The 16,197-nt window shown below is 40.8% G+C and overlaps 1 protein-coding gene across 1 annotated transcript in view; it reads left to right on the forward strand.

The window, feature by feature from the left end:
• The window catches only part of MID1 (midline 1), a 547,050-nt gene that overhangs the window by 152,177 nt on the left and 378,676 nt on the right, over positions 1-16,197 (forward strand). Inside the window, exon 2 of the mRNA XM_019417856.2 lies at positions 2,547-2,608. The gene's annotated coding sequence lies outside the window, so the exon portion shown is untranslated. The remainder of the gene's footprint in view (positions 1-2,546; positions 2,609-16,197) is intronic.

Genomic DNA, 16,197 nt, shown 5'->3' on the forward strand with positions numbered 1-16,197 from the left:
AATAATGACCTCAGAAAACAATCCACCAGTGGATGTTAAAATGAGTGGATGATAGTCGAAGAAGAAACAGGATGTTTGCTTAAAGAGTATCTCTCTCGAGATATCTAGTAATTACCAAGGGAGGCAAATAGTAAGTGGACAGTGGAGAATCCTTGTAGACACCACCTTAGCCAGGTGATCAAAGTTCATATCATCGGTCATACCTACAGACATGATGCACCTCCAGGTATGTGACACCAGGAAGAGCTCATCGCTTCTGCAGTATTTTATTCTCGCCCCAAATGCATAACCTCAGTCTGATCATGAGAACACATCCAACCCAAGTTGATGGGCATTCTACAAGACAAGCAACCAGTACTCTTCAAAAGCGTCAAGGTCTGGAAAGAAAGAGAAACTCTTACTAACCAGAAGAGACTAAGGAGACGAGATAATTTAACACAATGTGGAATCCTAGATGGGATCCTGGAACCAAAAAAAAAGTGGGGGGGACATTATGGGGCACCTGGGTGGCTCAGTCAGTTAAGCGTCCAACTTCAGCATCCAACCTGAGATCAGGTCATGATCTCACGGTTCGTGGGTTCGAGCCCCGCGTCGGGCTCTGTGCCGACAGCTCAGAGCCTGGAGCCTGCTTCAGATTCTGTGTCTCCTTCTCTCTCTGCGCCTCCCCCACTCATGCTCTGTCTGTCTCTCTCTCAAAAATAAATAAACATTAAAAAAATTTTTAAGGACATTAGTGGGAAAACTGGTGAGATCTGAATAAGTTCTGTACTTTTGCTAATAGCATTATGCTAAAGTTAATTTCTTAGGGGAAGCTGGGTGAAGGGCATATGGGAACTCTCTGTGCTATCTTTGAAACTCTTCCCTAAGTCTACAAATATCTCCAAAAGAAAAGAAGAGCTGTTAAAAAGAAATTGCATCTTAGTTCCTGAGGGGTGTCTTGTGGGAATCATGTAACAAAATTAGCTCCAGAAGTTTCCTTTTAATCCTTTTTGACTTCTCAATTACTTCTACTATTTTTGCTAATTCTCCAAATAAAAGATTCCCAAGGTTGACCGAATGATGTAGTCCCATAACCTGTGTTAAGATTGCTTCTTTCCTCTAGCATGAAGTGTCCAGCACCCAAAAGCCAGTTATGAGTCTTCTCCTTTTTAGCAAGGGGCAATACATTTTCCACTCGGAAGGACAGCCCTTGTAGACGCTCATTCTAAACAGACCCAGGCTCAAGGTGGTGGGTGACCAGATAGAAACAGAAATACCATATAGGGCAACCACATCACCAGTCAGAAAACTGCTTGGTGAACCTTGGGAACGTCTTTCGTGTCATGAACAGAAAGCCTAAGGAGCTATTTTACATCCTAGAAAATACTGAAAGGTGGAGTAGGATGATCTAAAGAAGAGCCTCTTGATCAAACCACATTGGGGCTTTGGGGACAAATTTCCTGCTCTCAATTCTGCCAGTTTTCAAAGAAAGTTATTTATTTTTGGAGACTACTATGACATTCCTTCCTTCCTCATTCAGTATGTATTTGGGCTTCACCACTGTGTAGGGCATCGTGCTGGTCAGTACCTTGTGGCCAACATTAACTGATCCCGGAGAGAAGCCTGGGGCTTAATGTTAGAGGAGCCGCCTTGCAGTTCTATCTCTAGCGCTGTCGGTAGATGAACTTGAGGTGTAGAGCCCTGGTTCCCCGCAGAGAACTGACTCTCCAAATGTGTCAGAGGTTTAAAAAACAAGAGGTTTAGGGGCAGGCAAGTTTGAATTTCCCAGGGATGCTTGATCATTAGCCTCACCAGGGAAGCATTTCAAAATACGTGGGTTGGTGGAACCCGAGAATCACTGTGTATCTCAAATTCCGTGGGTCATTATTATGACCCTAAAGTTTGGGAAGTGCTGATCAAGAGACAAAATTGGAGGGCAGGCTTAAATAACTGGCAAGTACAATAGAAATGTAGATTGTGTTACCTTTCGTTGTATTCACTGATGACGCGTTTAGCGTAACACATTTCTAAAACAAGTGACAGCCTCAGCTGAAAATAGTCCTACATTCATCTTTTGAAGAATTGGGCTTTTCTGACCTTCTAGAGGCAGGAGGCGGTGGCGTAAGGAAAAGGAGACACCTACCCGACCAGCAAAATCATCAGGATCGACCCTAGGGCTCAGCACTGACATTGTATAGCCACTGTGGCTTTCCATGCAGCCCTTCTGTGTAGAAAAATGATTGTGTTCTCATGGGATTGTGACCCCACATTCCAGGATAAAGTCAGCAGATTTCAGGCCATCCCTCTAAGATAGGGTATCCCAAAGTGCGGATCATAGAGCACTAGTTCTGTCTGAGGGTCATAGTGCTGTGAAAGAGGTAATTCCATGAAAAATGAACTTCTGTGGACAAATGGTTTGGGGCAGCTTGGCATTTTATATTCATCTGGAGAGCCATCGCACATATTAGCACATTTAAAGCTCTGATAAATCTTGCATGCCTGGTTGACATTGTTTAATTCACATTTTTCAAATTAACATAGAATTCTTTTTTTTTTTTTTCCAATAGGAGGACCTCTTCACACCGGAGAATCTGCCCCTCGGAGAAATCTTGAGGAACCTTGTCCTAAGGTACTAATATGGTGCTGACGTCTAGAATTATTTTATGGGATTTAACGCTGATGACAAGGAATAGGCATTTACTCTAAGACGAAATTCAACAGAAAATTAAGTACACTGAAAACAATGCACTTGTTTAGTAGCGGGTGGAAATAACCACATGGAAAAAAGAAGAGAAATTTTTCGTTTTATATATCTGTTTATATTGTGGGGTTTAGGAAATCAAACAAGTTATGGAAGTCTAATTTCTAAATTGAGCAAGAGACATCCGCTGAATACTACTGGTTACCCTGCTCTGTTGGTTGCTGTGGACACTCCCAAGGGATATGGTTTGCAGAGCTTATAATAGATTTGTGGTATTAACAGAGAGTGTTTATTGAGTTCCTAATATGTGCTAGCATCCAGTCTAATGCTTTACATCTATTATCTCACTCAGTTCCCACAATAGCCATGTAAAGTAAGTACCAATATTATGCCCATGCTTTCTGGATTAGGAACTTCTTTTTTAATTTTTAAAAAAGATTGATTGATTTAGAGAGAGAGAGTGAGAGAGCAAGTGGGGGAGGGGCAGAGAGAGAGGGAGAGAGAGAATCCCAAGCAAGCTCCACGCTGTCAGAGCAGACCCCGACACAGGGCTCGATCCCACGAATCCTTTGATCGTGACCTGAGCCGGTATCAAGAGTCGGATGCTTAGCCGACTGTGCCCCCGGATTAGGAACTTTTCTAAGTCGCACTGATAATTAGTAGTAAAGCTGGTATCTAAGGCCTGAAGATTCTCACTCTAGAAACTCCAAGCTTGACCATTAGGCTACAGGGCCTCCGGACGGCACGCGTGGGTCCTTGCTTACTGGGCATGCAGAAGGAAGGATTACTGGACTTGGGGGCTCATCTAAAAATTCCGCGTTTTCTGTGAATCTCAGCTTTATTCCCCCTAAAATAAATGTTTTTTAAAGTATTTAGCCAACATACACACAATAATGCAATCAATATACATCCGTGTATCTTATACATTTGCTTGAACGTTCCTATCTCTTCAAGGAGGCTCCTACCCCTTGCTTTTGTAGGAACTTTCTGTTTTGTAAAAAAGCTTGGCCGAGTTCATTTTTGCCATCCAACTTTAGTGACAAGGTCGCATGTGAAATTTCGATCTCGTTTGGACTCTGCACATGGCACATTTCGTAGTCTGTCGTTATTTCCCAGCGATGTGGAATGAAAGGCCTTTCCTTGTGTTTGTTGGCAACCTTTGGTTCCTCGGGCATACTGAGGTACTATAAGCATGAATCGACCCTGCCGCGTTACCAGGAGTTTTAGTCGAGCATACTAGATATTATTTCGGGCAAATCCTACTCGTTCATTTTCTGTTGGTTAAGTTTGGTCTTCTCCCATCCCTTTGGGCTTCTATCTTTGAATGTTTGTTTACTGTTCTGTTGTTTTAGAAGGCAGGCTTTCTCGTACCATGGGATCCTTTCAAAATATTAAGTCGACCGTGACGATGACAAAACACTCTTATTGAATTATCTTTTCTCGTGCTGCCTTATTCCCCGCAGTTTCTTGGTCGGGGGGCGGCTGGAGCAAGACTTGCTACTGACTGGGTGCCAAGCTGTTCGCCATATCATGTCTGTTGGATGTACGTGGGGTGAGAGCTCATGTGCAGGACCAGGGGTGTCCTTGCCTAAGCCCCTTCCCTTCCAGATTCCTTTCAGGATGACTTTCCCATTTCCTGTCCTGCTGATCACGCCCTTGGAAGGGATTTGAAATCTGGAGTGTCTTTGATGTTTTCTTCTGGCCATGCCAAAGCCTCCCTGGGAGACAACAGGCTCTCTCAAGCCTGTGCAAATGGGTTTTTAAGTCAGTGTGGCTGCCAAGCTGTTGTGTTTCTTTGCTCTCTCTTTGATGTCCATCTAGCATGGTGCCTTGTATGCCTCACCCAATGCCTGGCATGTAGCAAATTCTCATTACCATTGCCTCGGTATGGAAACTTGCATGGAAAGTATTTCTGGGACTCCCCCCCCCATCCCAAGTTTATTTCCTTCTTCCTGTTCCATCTCCTTCCCTCTCCCTTCTACCGTTACAGACATTTGCCAGATGTTAAGAAAATTCAATAAATTGAAACAAAACAAAACAAAACAAACAAGGAAAACCAAGGAGAGATAAGAATGTGGTTTCTTCAAATAACAGACTACAGGGTTGGGATAAATGTAAATGTCACTGTACTCACATACTGAGAACTTACGGTTTCGAGGTTTCAGATCTCCTGACGAGGCTTTGGACTCATCCAGTAAGCCCAGCTTAAATATATTCTGTTCCTGTTCTTTCTGAGGTGTGAGAAGAGTATTTATGGAGGGGCTGATCCCAAAATGAGGTGTTAACAAATCAGACAATCCCTTTCACCCCCTCTTGACACATACTGGCAACTCTCACCACATTCATTGTATTTTATGCTTACTAGTTGGTTTCCAAACGAATTTTTTTTTTCATAAAGAAACTAGTGAAATGAAACACAAGGGGTGTGACGTTAAACAATGCCGTGTTAAATTTAGAGTTTGGATAAAGCACCGATGTCGTTAAAAATATACATGTATATACTTCGGTTCCTAGACTCTTGGACATCAGAATATTCCAGTGGCTTTAAAGGATGCCATGTTAAATTTAGAGTTTGGATAAAGCGCCGATGTCATTAAAAATATACATGCATATACTTCAATTCCTAGACTCTTAGACATCAGAATGTTCCAGCCTAACTCCCTGGGATGGAGCACAAAGGGGTTTGTTGAGATGTGGACGGGCTGAGGGACTTGAGTCCCAGGTCGACCCCGAGTTCTGTTTTCTCTGAAGACTTTAAGCATTCTTTTCTCTTTCCTCCTGACCGGTGATGGTGACGCCAGCTCTGTTCCTCCTGGGAATCTCCGACATTATTCTTCCTTTTCAACCTGAATTGTTCTTCCTGGCGCCTGTCATTCTTTTTGTCATTGTATTTGGTGTCTCCCTCCAGCAATTCCAGCAGATGCTTCTCGGCTTTCCTTCCCACTTTGAGTTTCTAGCAAGCATGCCTATATCTGCTTTACCCTCTGCTGTCTTGGGCCCTAGCGGTATTTCCCAGGGAACTGGTCAGGCTGTATAGAGCGGGAAGATTGGCGGCATCGTGTTGCTTCGAATGATAATAAATAATGCAAAGAGAGGGGCAGTGTTTGGGTGAATACGGGCAGGGTATTACTTCTCTTTGCACTTGATTAACTATGGACTGGAGAGAAGCAGAGGCCCAGATAATCCTGCCACCTAAACATGAAATTTGCCTGTGGCTTCTGAGTGCTTTCTTTGCAATGAAATTTAAATGTGAGCCTTTTGACCTTCCAAACATTCACACTTTACACACCAGGGGTGTTTTAAACCCTGGCCTGAGGCACTGGACAAGGTGTCCGGGTTACTTGTCCTGAAATCCTCCGTTTCAAACCTCCTTTGCCGAGGAAGGGCTGCAGGCCATTCTACGGCTTTTCATAGCCAGACTGTTCTGGTTGAGGATACGTGTTCTCACGGTTCAGCCTGCCTTTCAAGTCCAAGGGGCGTCATCATTAGTAGTGTCGGCCCAGCATTTCCGCCGCTCTGTGCTTCCTCCTTCCTGGGAGGGCATCGCTGAGAAAGTCTTGCCAAAGTCATGTTCAACGCGCAGAGGGGGAGTCTCTGGCAATGACCTTCTTTGCTGACTATGGCCAAATATGTTTTCAGAAGGAAATAAATACATCAATACACAAATACAGAAATATAGAAATATCTAATATATACATTTATTAAAAATGTGTATTTATTTCGGTATTGATTTGCTTATTTAAAAGAAAACCTGCTTCTTGCCAGAGTGAAAGCAGGATTTGTCTATGATAAAAATCACAGAAAATAAGAAGGAGTTAAGGAAACCATTGGACCAAGCCACAAAAAGTGTTGCTCTAAATACACGACTTCTCAAATTCTTTAGAAGTATTTATGAACATTTTATAGTATGCCTTGTACTGTCTTAGGTATACTGACATCTAAAAAATAAGTATAAGAGATTATCTCTGCAAACAGGGGCCTCACTATCTTAAAAACAGAAACTTTGCATTGGGCACCGAGATAGCATTCAAAAAGAAAAGTTGAATGAAAGAATATGCATTCAAATTATGTTGGTCATAAGAAATGGAGGAAAGAATGCTTCATTTTCACCGAATGCCAAAAACGACATAAATTTAGAAATGTTTGCCCACGAAAAATAGCTCAGAGCTTTCTTAGCCATATGTCCCACTCAGCAAAACTTCGAGTAATTTACCATCTCATCTTTGCCTAGAATATAGTAATAGCAAATAGAGACCAAGAGGTGGAAAAAGAGAATTAAGCAAACATTAGGGCCATGGTTCATTTTAAAAACGTATTTACACTCAACCATGTCTAAAGTTGATTACAGATCATTAGATTAAATTATAGACTCTTTTGAACCCCCAGTGGGCTCGTTCAGAAGACGGTCAGAAGACAAACTGGGATACCAACCAAGCCTGTCCTACGGGTACTTGAGACCACTGAGATTAAATTCTCTCACACCCTGAATGCTTCAGCCTGCTATCACATGTAACTGTAAACGTTCAAGGTCCTTAGACGTAAATGGGCTGAGCTTAAACCTTGTTTTCTATGCAGAGATTTTCAGATTTTATCACATCATACATAATGGGACAGCAGACAGCCCCACCTGTCCCCACAAACATTTGCTGGTTCTTTTGCTGTCTCCCTTCTCCCAGGCCTCCTAATAGCTACTGCCCAGGGGTCTGTCTAGCTCTTCCGTAAACAGTCTGTGGTTGGTAACAGAGAGGGCTGTTTGTCCTTTTGGCTTGGGCAGCTTGAAAGGCTGTGTTGAGCAGCCCATGACACCGACCAAGAAAATGTTGGAAGGTGATGACATAAGGGACTCGATCTGAAGACCGATTGTCTACCCTTGCATCTGGTTGTTCCCGGTTTTGCGTGATGTGTAAGAGTGAGGTAGAGGATTACAAGCATTGGAATTGTGTCAATCTGTGTGACAGCCCTGCTTACGTAGAATGTGAATTGGACATATTGTGTGCTCGAGGGTGAATGGATCTCAAGTGTGAGGTTTAACAGAACATAATGTGTTTGGATGGGTGCCCCAGTTCTCTCTACCGGAAGCCTGACCCTACTATTCTGTGGGGATGTAAAGGCACCCCATTAGCCATGGTTTTGAAAGGCAGTATATAGAAACTGGAAATAGAAAGCCAGGAAGAAATTTGAGATTGCAGGTAAACCCTTTGTTACAAACGACAAGGGACATGTGCTCGTTATTCTCATGTAGCTGAGAAATAGAAGTTCAACTTAAGTTTAAATGTAATTTATTTAAAAACAATTTTTTTAATGTTTATTTATTTTTGAGAGAGAGAGAGAGAGAGAGAGAGCGATTGGGGGAGGGGCAGAGAGAGAGGGAGACACAGGATCCCAAGCAGGCTCCAGGCTCCAAGCTGTCAGCACAGAGCCCGACGTGGGGCTCAAACTCACGAACTTGAGCCGAAGTCAGATGCTTAACCATCTGAGCCACCCAGGTGCCCCAAGTTTAAATGTAATCTAAATTCCTATGACAACTCTTCACAGGTTAGTTAAATTTACCCAGGTGCTTAAATGCACTACTGGGCATATTTTTTTGGACTTCTGTTCATCATATTCCAGAGAAATAACAATTATAGAAGAGGTATGTACACTTGATGGGAGGGGTCGCTAACATTTAAAAAAAATTTTAATATTTAATGTGTGCTAGACCAGTGCTTCTCAGATAAATTCTAAATAAAATCTGAGTGAGTCCAATCCAACAATATATGAAAAAGGATAACACGTTGTGATCATGTGGGGTTAATCTCAGGAATGCATCAGCCAATCTAATTCACTATATTAGCAAACTAACAAAAGAAGTAAAAAAGCTATATGCTAATCGTAATAGACACAGATTTGTCAAAATCCAGTGTCCATTCCTGACAAAGCCTCTCAGCAAATAGGAATAGGAGAGAAGTTCCTCAACCTGATAAAGGGCATCTATGAAGAACCCACAGCTAACATCATCCTTCTGGTGAAAGACTGAGGCTTTCTCTCTAAAATCAGAACCAAGATCAACATGTCTATTTCATCACCTCTATTTAACATTGTTCTAGAGATTCTAACCAGAGAAATTACTTAAATAAAAGAAAGAAAGATTGGAAAGAAAAAAGTAAAGCTGTCTATATTCACAGATGACATCATAGCCCATGTGAAAAATCGGATGGATCTACATATAAAAAAAGCTGCTGGAGCTAAATAAATGAGTTTAGCAAAACTGCAAGAAACAAGATCAATACACAAAAATAATTGTACTTTCATAACTGGCATGGAACGATAGGAAATTGAAATTAAAATATCATTTACAATAGCATGAAAGTAAGACATGCTTAGGGATAAATTGGAAAAGATATATAAAAGAAACTTACAGTTACAGCTATAAAACATTCCTGAGAGAAATTAAATAATTACCCACATAAATAGTCAGATATGCCTTATTCTAGTACCAGAAGTCTCAATCAATATTGTTAAGATGTCATTTCCCACAAGTTGGCTAATAGATTCAATGCAATCCTAATCAAAAATCTTAGCATGTTTTTTTATAGATGACAAACTGATTCTAAAATTCATATGGAAATGCATAGAACCTATAATAATCAAAACAACATTTAAAAAGTAGAGCAAAGGTAGGCTAACACTACCTAATTTCAAGACTTATAATTAAGCTGCTATAATCGAGATAGTGTGATATTGACATAAATATAGATAAATATATCAATGGAATAGGATAGAGAATCCAGCAATAGACCCAGATATATATGGACAACTGAATTTTCACATAGGTGGAAAAAAATAGACAAAGCATAGTCTCAAAAAATGGTGATGGAACAATTGGATGTCCATACTCAAAAAAAAAAGAAAAGAAAAATGAAACTTTGATCTATACCTCATATCACATATACAACATATATGATCTGTAATCAAATGTAAAGCCTAAAACCGTAAAACTTCTGTAAGAAAGCATAAGAGAAACTTTTCATCTTGGATTAGGCAAAGACTACTTAAATACAACACCAAAATATGATCTATAAAAGGACGCATTGATAATATGGACTTTATCAAAATAAAAATAAATCTGTTCTTTGAAAGTCACAGTTGAGGAATCAAAAGACAAGCACAGAGTAGGATAAAATATTTACAAATCATATGTCTGATAAAGGACTCGTATCCAGAACGTGTAAAGAACTCTTAAAACTTAATGAGGAAACCAGCCACCCATTCAGAAACTGGCAAAATTCTTGATAGATAGGATGCTTTCTCCATGCCTAACTTCACAGACCCAGGATCCTTCCGTCATGTAGGATTACATGAAGGGTCCATAAACTGGGAATTTTATGAACCAGACCTGGGGGTGTGTGGTATACACATCACTTCCGGCCCACGTTTCATTGGCCACAATTCAGTCATGTAGTCGTACAGAACTACCCAAGAAACAAGGAAAACGGGTTTAGCAAACGGCTATTAATCTCTTCCACATTCTGCATTATTACATTTGGTGACTATCCATACACACCTAAAGGTGGTTTTATGGCAAATAAGAATATTCTATAGTAAATCCCAAATGTATAAAATCATTACCACAGTACCACCTAATTTAGCTTTTTTCCCTTCCCTTTTTCCTCATGTCTTCATAGGGGTAAAGAAATACTCTTTTGGTTGGGTAAAATTATGGAGATTTCTCTCTCTCTCTCTTTTTTTTTTAAATTTTAGAGACAGAGAGTGAATGCAAGTGGGGGAGAGGGGCAGAGGGAGAAAGAGACAGAATCCTAAGCAGGCTCCACGCTCTGCACGGAGCCCGATGGGGGGCTCGATTGCACGACCCTGGGATCATGACCTGAGCCAAAATCAAGAGTTGGACGTTCAACCAACTGAGCCACCCAAACACCCCAAGATACCTCTTTTTTATCTGTAAATATGAGAATATTTGCAGAGTGGGCTTGAAAAAAAATGTTACCTTTGCCTTGGCCCGACAGTTCTTCTCAGGAAGAAAAATAATAACGAATTACGTGGTCGCAGGTGATATTCCAATGACCTGGTCTGTAAAGGTGGATGTTAATGAAGATCTAGGGGGCACAGCAAATACTGAGTGCACAGTAGAGATCAAAGAATTGGGGCAAGACTGGGAATGTGAGAGATGGGGCAAGAGGTTGGAGCCTGTGGAAAAAGAGTTTATGGGAAATTCTAACACAAGAGTGTGAAAAAAAAAAAAGGTTTTAAGGAGAAAGATGCTAAAGATTCAATTTGACATTTGTATGCTATAAAGTAAATGGCATCCTTTGCCTCCAACCTTCACCAAAAAGCTGCTGCACCCAGAGCCTCGTGTCATTGGTACTTTGAGTGGCATCTAGTGTAAGGCCATAAGAACTATGTCCATTCAGGACCCCTGAGAAGCAGATACACAGATGGAGAAAAGGCCAATGAAAGTTAAGGGTGAGAGAGAGCGGGAGTAGGCAGGAAGAGCCCTTAATCCATGATTCAACTCTAATACCTGTGAGGGGAGACAAGGAAGGAAGATTGGGACAGGAGCCTCCTAGCCTGCAGTGCAGCTCTAGGCCCATTATGGCCTGGCTGATGGGGAACCTCTGAGCAGAGCTTGCCCGTTAGAGAATCAGACAGGGGCCTGGATCTAGTCCCCTTCCGTGCTCAGTTCTTGGTCGGGAGCAGCCTTGAGGCAGGGTAGCGTTGGCATAGCGTTGTGTCTGCTAACCACATTCCTAGCTGGAAATTCTCCTGAAAGAGAGATCTGAGCAACCCCAGAGCCACCAAAAGGGATAAGCTCCGAAGGGCGAAGTGGTCCAAACACTGAACTGATTCATCAGGAGCAGGAATTGCGGTCAGAAACGAGTAGAAGTCCAAGGCCCGCCAACCCCTGTGAGTCCTTGGAGAGTCGCTACAGAAGAGTCTCGACACCAGAACACCTGCTATGAAATGACCGGTTATGAAGGAGAGAGAAGAGAGTTGTCTAGTTGTTTTTAACATTTGTAACATTTAATCTATGCGTGTAAACGCAGTTGACCATTGAACAGCACAGGCTTCAACCGTGTGGATCCACTTATACACGGATGCTTTGTTCAATAAATGCCGAACAGTATTGTAAATGTATTCTCCTTATGATTTTCTTCATAACGTTCTTGTTTCTCTAGCTTACTTGATTGTAAGAATACTGCATGTAATACATATAACGTCCAAAGTGTGTGTTAATCAGCTGTTTGTTATTGGTAGAGCTTCTGGTCAACAGTAGTCTATTAGTAGTTCATGTTTTGGAGAATCAAGAGTTATATACAGATTTTTGACCGCACCAGGGGGTCTGTACCCCTAACCCTCGTGTTGTTCAACGAACGGGCCACTGTATCTCCTTTTCGGAGGTCTTTGCTTCACACCAGATTCATTTAGCTGTGCCCCCTAATTCTGTGGACTTTTTCACATAAAATGGACACTGCATTATCTTGGAGAATTCAGTGCTGTAACGATAAAGGAAGCTAATTTCTAAATTCTTTTCTGGACCTAATATCACACTTGCGCCCATACTGTAAATGTCCCTCTTCCCCTCATAGCAACACACGAAGTTTATGTGCACCTAGGACTTGACATATAGCTTAGGGAGGATTGATTTTCTTTACCTGAATTTGTTTTAGAGTATATCGTGTTTATATCAATATCCTGACTACTCTGGAGATATTAAGCTCCAAACCGCACTCATTTTACACTTTTAAAACATTTAAGGTTTTATTTTGGCTTCAGAATTTTTTCTTCCATTTAGATACCACGAGCATTTCCAGGGATGATCTCAGTTTTGGGCACATGAAGGACAGTCATGTGTTTCAATATCAAACCCAGATGGGCGCAGTTTGCAACACCCGTGACAGGTTTCCGTGCTCTAGGCTGACCAACTCATCATGGTTTCCCAGGACTTTTCTGGGCACTGGAAGTCCCACATCTTGGGACACTCCCCAGTTCTGGGGAGGGTTGGTCATCCTAGCCAGCTCTTATCCTCAAACAAAATAAGAAAGTTCTATCAGCAGGGTGGCCATTCTTGGCCTGTAGGTTACATTCCTGTTTACTTTCCAAGGTGGTGAAAAGGCAGGACCCCTATAGACATCTTTGATTGCTGTCACATTATTTCAAACATTTAAGAGTTACAATGGCGTAGGATATCTAGTGGATTTACCTGTACTCATTGCTGTATCAGAATATGTTCTTCATAAAATTAAATACTGAACACGTTAAAAATACCGCTTATTTTCCAAAAGCAATAAAGGGATGGACACAATTGCATTTTCAACAATCTGCATATGTATTTATTGTTTGTCTTCTCTTTTGAGTTTATTTTTATTCAGCTTCCTACTCCTTGGGACTGCCCTAAATGAAGAAATCAAATTAACAGTAAACTGAGCCATGCATGCAACTCTTGTCCTTTTTAAAGTTCAGTTTGTGTGGGTGTGCACACACACACACATACACACACACACACACACGTGTAGATAAATATATACATACATGTATATATTTCATGGCATATATTGCAAATCAAGAAATCATAAGGAAGAAAAATGTAAAAAGGGGTGGTTTATTCCTCAAAGCAAATTCAGTCCAATTGAATTACTATTTCAGTTGACAATGTGACAAAGCCAATTGGGAATTTCCAGATGCAGAGAGGTAAAAACGCCAACTTTATTAAAACGTAAGCCAAAGCAAAATCACAGTCTAAAATGGAAATGGGATTGAGGAAAAGGCTGATTTTGTTTGGCATGCACTGTAAAATTCTAATTTCATGTAGGTTTAAAAACATGAAACGCCCACCCTTATATAGCCATAGAGGGAAAGACAAGCCCACGCTAAGCTGATTGTCCACGGTTCTTAAATTTTTATGTTAATAATAATATAAATTGTTGATAACATTTGGGGGCTCAATTGATAATGGCATTGGACGATTTCATGAACTAAAAGAAATTATTTTGGCAGAGATAATCAAAACGGAGATATGATTTGATCTTGGGAGATCAACTTGGACCTACAACATATCTATACATACCCAACATATGAAATCATAGAGGAGGCACATTTTTATAAAATATTGGAAGTATGAGTACAACCTTTTCATAAACCAAATAAAGCCAGTTTTTTTTCAGTGCTTTAGGTATGATCTCTCTTAGAAAGATGACCCACATTCATAACCTACAGATGAAGGCATAGGGTGCCACATTTTTACAAAGATTGGAAGTACTCATAATTAAGAAAGCCAGTCTTCTTGGGACTCCTGGGTGGCTCAGTTGGTTAAACATCTGACTTTGACTCAGGTCATGATCTTGCAGTTTGTGAGTTTGAGTCCCACATTGGGCTCTCTGCTGTGAGCACAGAGCCTGCTTCAGATCTTCTGCTTCCCTCTCTCTCTGCCTCCACCTTTCTCAATTAAATAAACTTTAATTAAAAAAAAAAGCCAGTCTTCTCTCTGACTTCAGGTATGATTCCCTTAGAATGATGACTGTGCATGCCAATGGGCTGAGACAGACTATAATCTGTAGGATTTACAGTACTTTGCTTCACTAGAACAAGCAATTCTAAAATTTTTATGGAACCACAAAAGACCCCAAATAGCCAAAGTAATATTGAAGAAGAAGACCAAAGCGGGAGGCATCACAATCCCAGACTTTAGCCTCTACTACAAAGCTGTAATCATCAAGACAGCATGGTATTGGCACAAAAACAGACACATAGACCAATGGAATAGAATAGAGACTCCAGAATTGGACCCACAAAAGTATGGCCAACTAATCTTTGACAAAGCAGGAAAGAATATCCAATGGAAAAAAGACAGTCTCTTTAACAAATGGTGCTGGGAGAACTGGACAGCAACATACAGAAGGATAAAACTAGACCACTTTCTTACGCCATTCACAAAAATAAACTCAAAATGGATAAAGAACCTGAATGTGACACAGGAAACCATCAAAACCCTAGAGGAGAAAGCAGGAAAAAAACCTCTCTGACCTCAGCTGCAGCAATTTCTTAACTTGACACATCTCCACAGGCAAGGGAATTAAAAGCATAAATGAACTATTGAGACCTCATGAAGATAAGAAGCTTCTGCACTGCAAAGGAAACAATCAACAAAACTAAAAGGCAACCAACAGAATGGGAAAATTTATGCGCAAATGACATCGGACAAAGGGCTAGTATCCAAAATCTATAAAGAGCTCACCAAACTCCACACCCAAAAAACAAACAATCCAGTGAACAAATGGGCAGAAAACATGAATAGACACTTCTCTAAAGAAGACATCCATATGGCCAACAGGCACAGGAAAAGATGCTCAACGTCGCTCCTCATCAGGGAAATATAAATCAAAACCACACTGAGATACCACCTCACGCCAGTCAAAGTGGCTAAAATGAACAAATCAGGAGACTATAGATGTTGGCGAGGATGTGGAGAAATGGGAACCCTCTTGCACTGTGGTGGGAATGCAAACTGGTGCAGCCACTCTGGAAAGCAGTGTGGAGGTTCCTCAAAAAATGAAAACTAGATCTACCCTATGACCCAGCAATAGCACTGCTAGGAATTTACCCAAGGGATACAGAAGTGCTGATGCATAGGGGCACACGTACCCTAATGTTTATAGCAGCACTTTCAACAGTAGCCAAATTATGGAAAGAGCCTAAATTTCCATCACCTGATGAATGGATAAAGAAATTGTGGTTTATATACACAATGGAATACTACTTGGCAATGAGAAAGAATGAAATATGGCCTTTTGTAGCAACGTGGATGGAACTGGAGAGTGTTATGCTAAGTGAAATATGTCATACAGAGAAAGACAGATACTATATGTTTTCACTCTTATGTGGATCCTGAGAAACTTAACAGAAGACCATGGGGGAGGGGAAGGAAAAAAAGTTAGAGAGGGAGGGAGCCAAACCATATGAGACTCTTAAAAACTGAGAATAAACTGAGGGTTGATGGGGGTGGAAGGGAGGAGAGGGTGGGTGATGGGCATTGAGGAGGGCACCTGTTGGGATGAGCACTGGGTGTTGTATGGAAACCAATTTGACAATAAATTTCGTATTAAAACAAATTTTAAAAAATAAAGTACTTTGCTTCATAGTAAAAAGATCATGAGCTTCAGAGTCAGGTAGACCTAGGTTCAAGTCCCAGCACAACTTAGAGATATACAAAATAAAGCAAAGATAGATAATTGAGTGTGGAATAGCCCCGGGATCAATAGAATTTGAATACAGGACATCTCACTTCAAAATACATTATATAAAAACTGAAAATTTCTGACCTGCAGAAAACCTACCATACACAAAACAAATGAGAAGTACAGCAGATAAAGAGCTGATATAAAGAGTTTTTATAGATATAAAGAGTTTTTACAAATCAATACCCAAAAGACATATATAGGCAAGTCACAGAAAAAGCAATGAACAGCTTTTAAGAAAATGAAGTTCCCACTTCAGCCATGATTAAGTAGGTATATATTAAAACA

This window comes from Panthera pardus, unplaced genomic scaffold (genome assembly GCF_024362965.1).
Source record: "Panthera pardus isolate Hobbes unplaced genomic scaffold, ASM2436296v1 HiC_scaffold_27, whole genome shotgun sequence".
Taxonomy (NCBI): domain Eukaryota; kingdom Metazoa; phylum Chordata; class Mammalia; order Carnivora; family Felidae; genus Panthera; species Panthera pardus.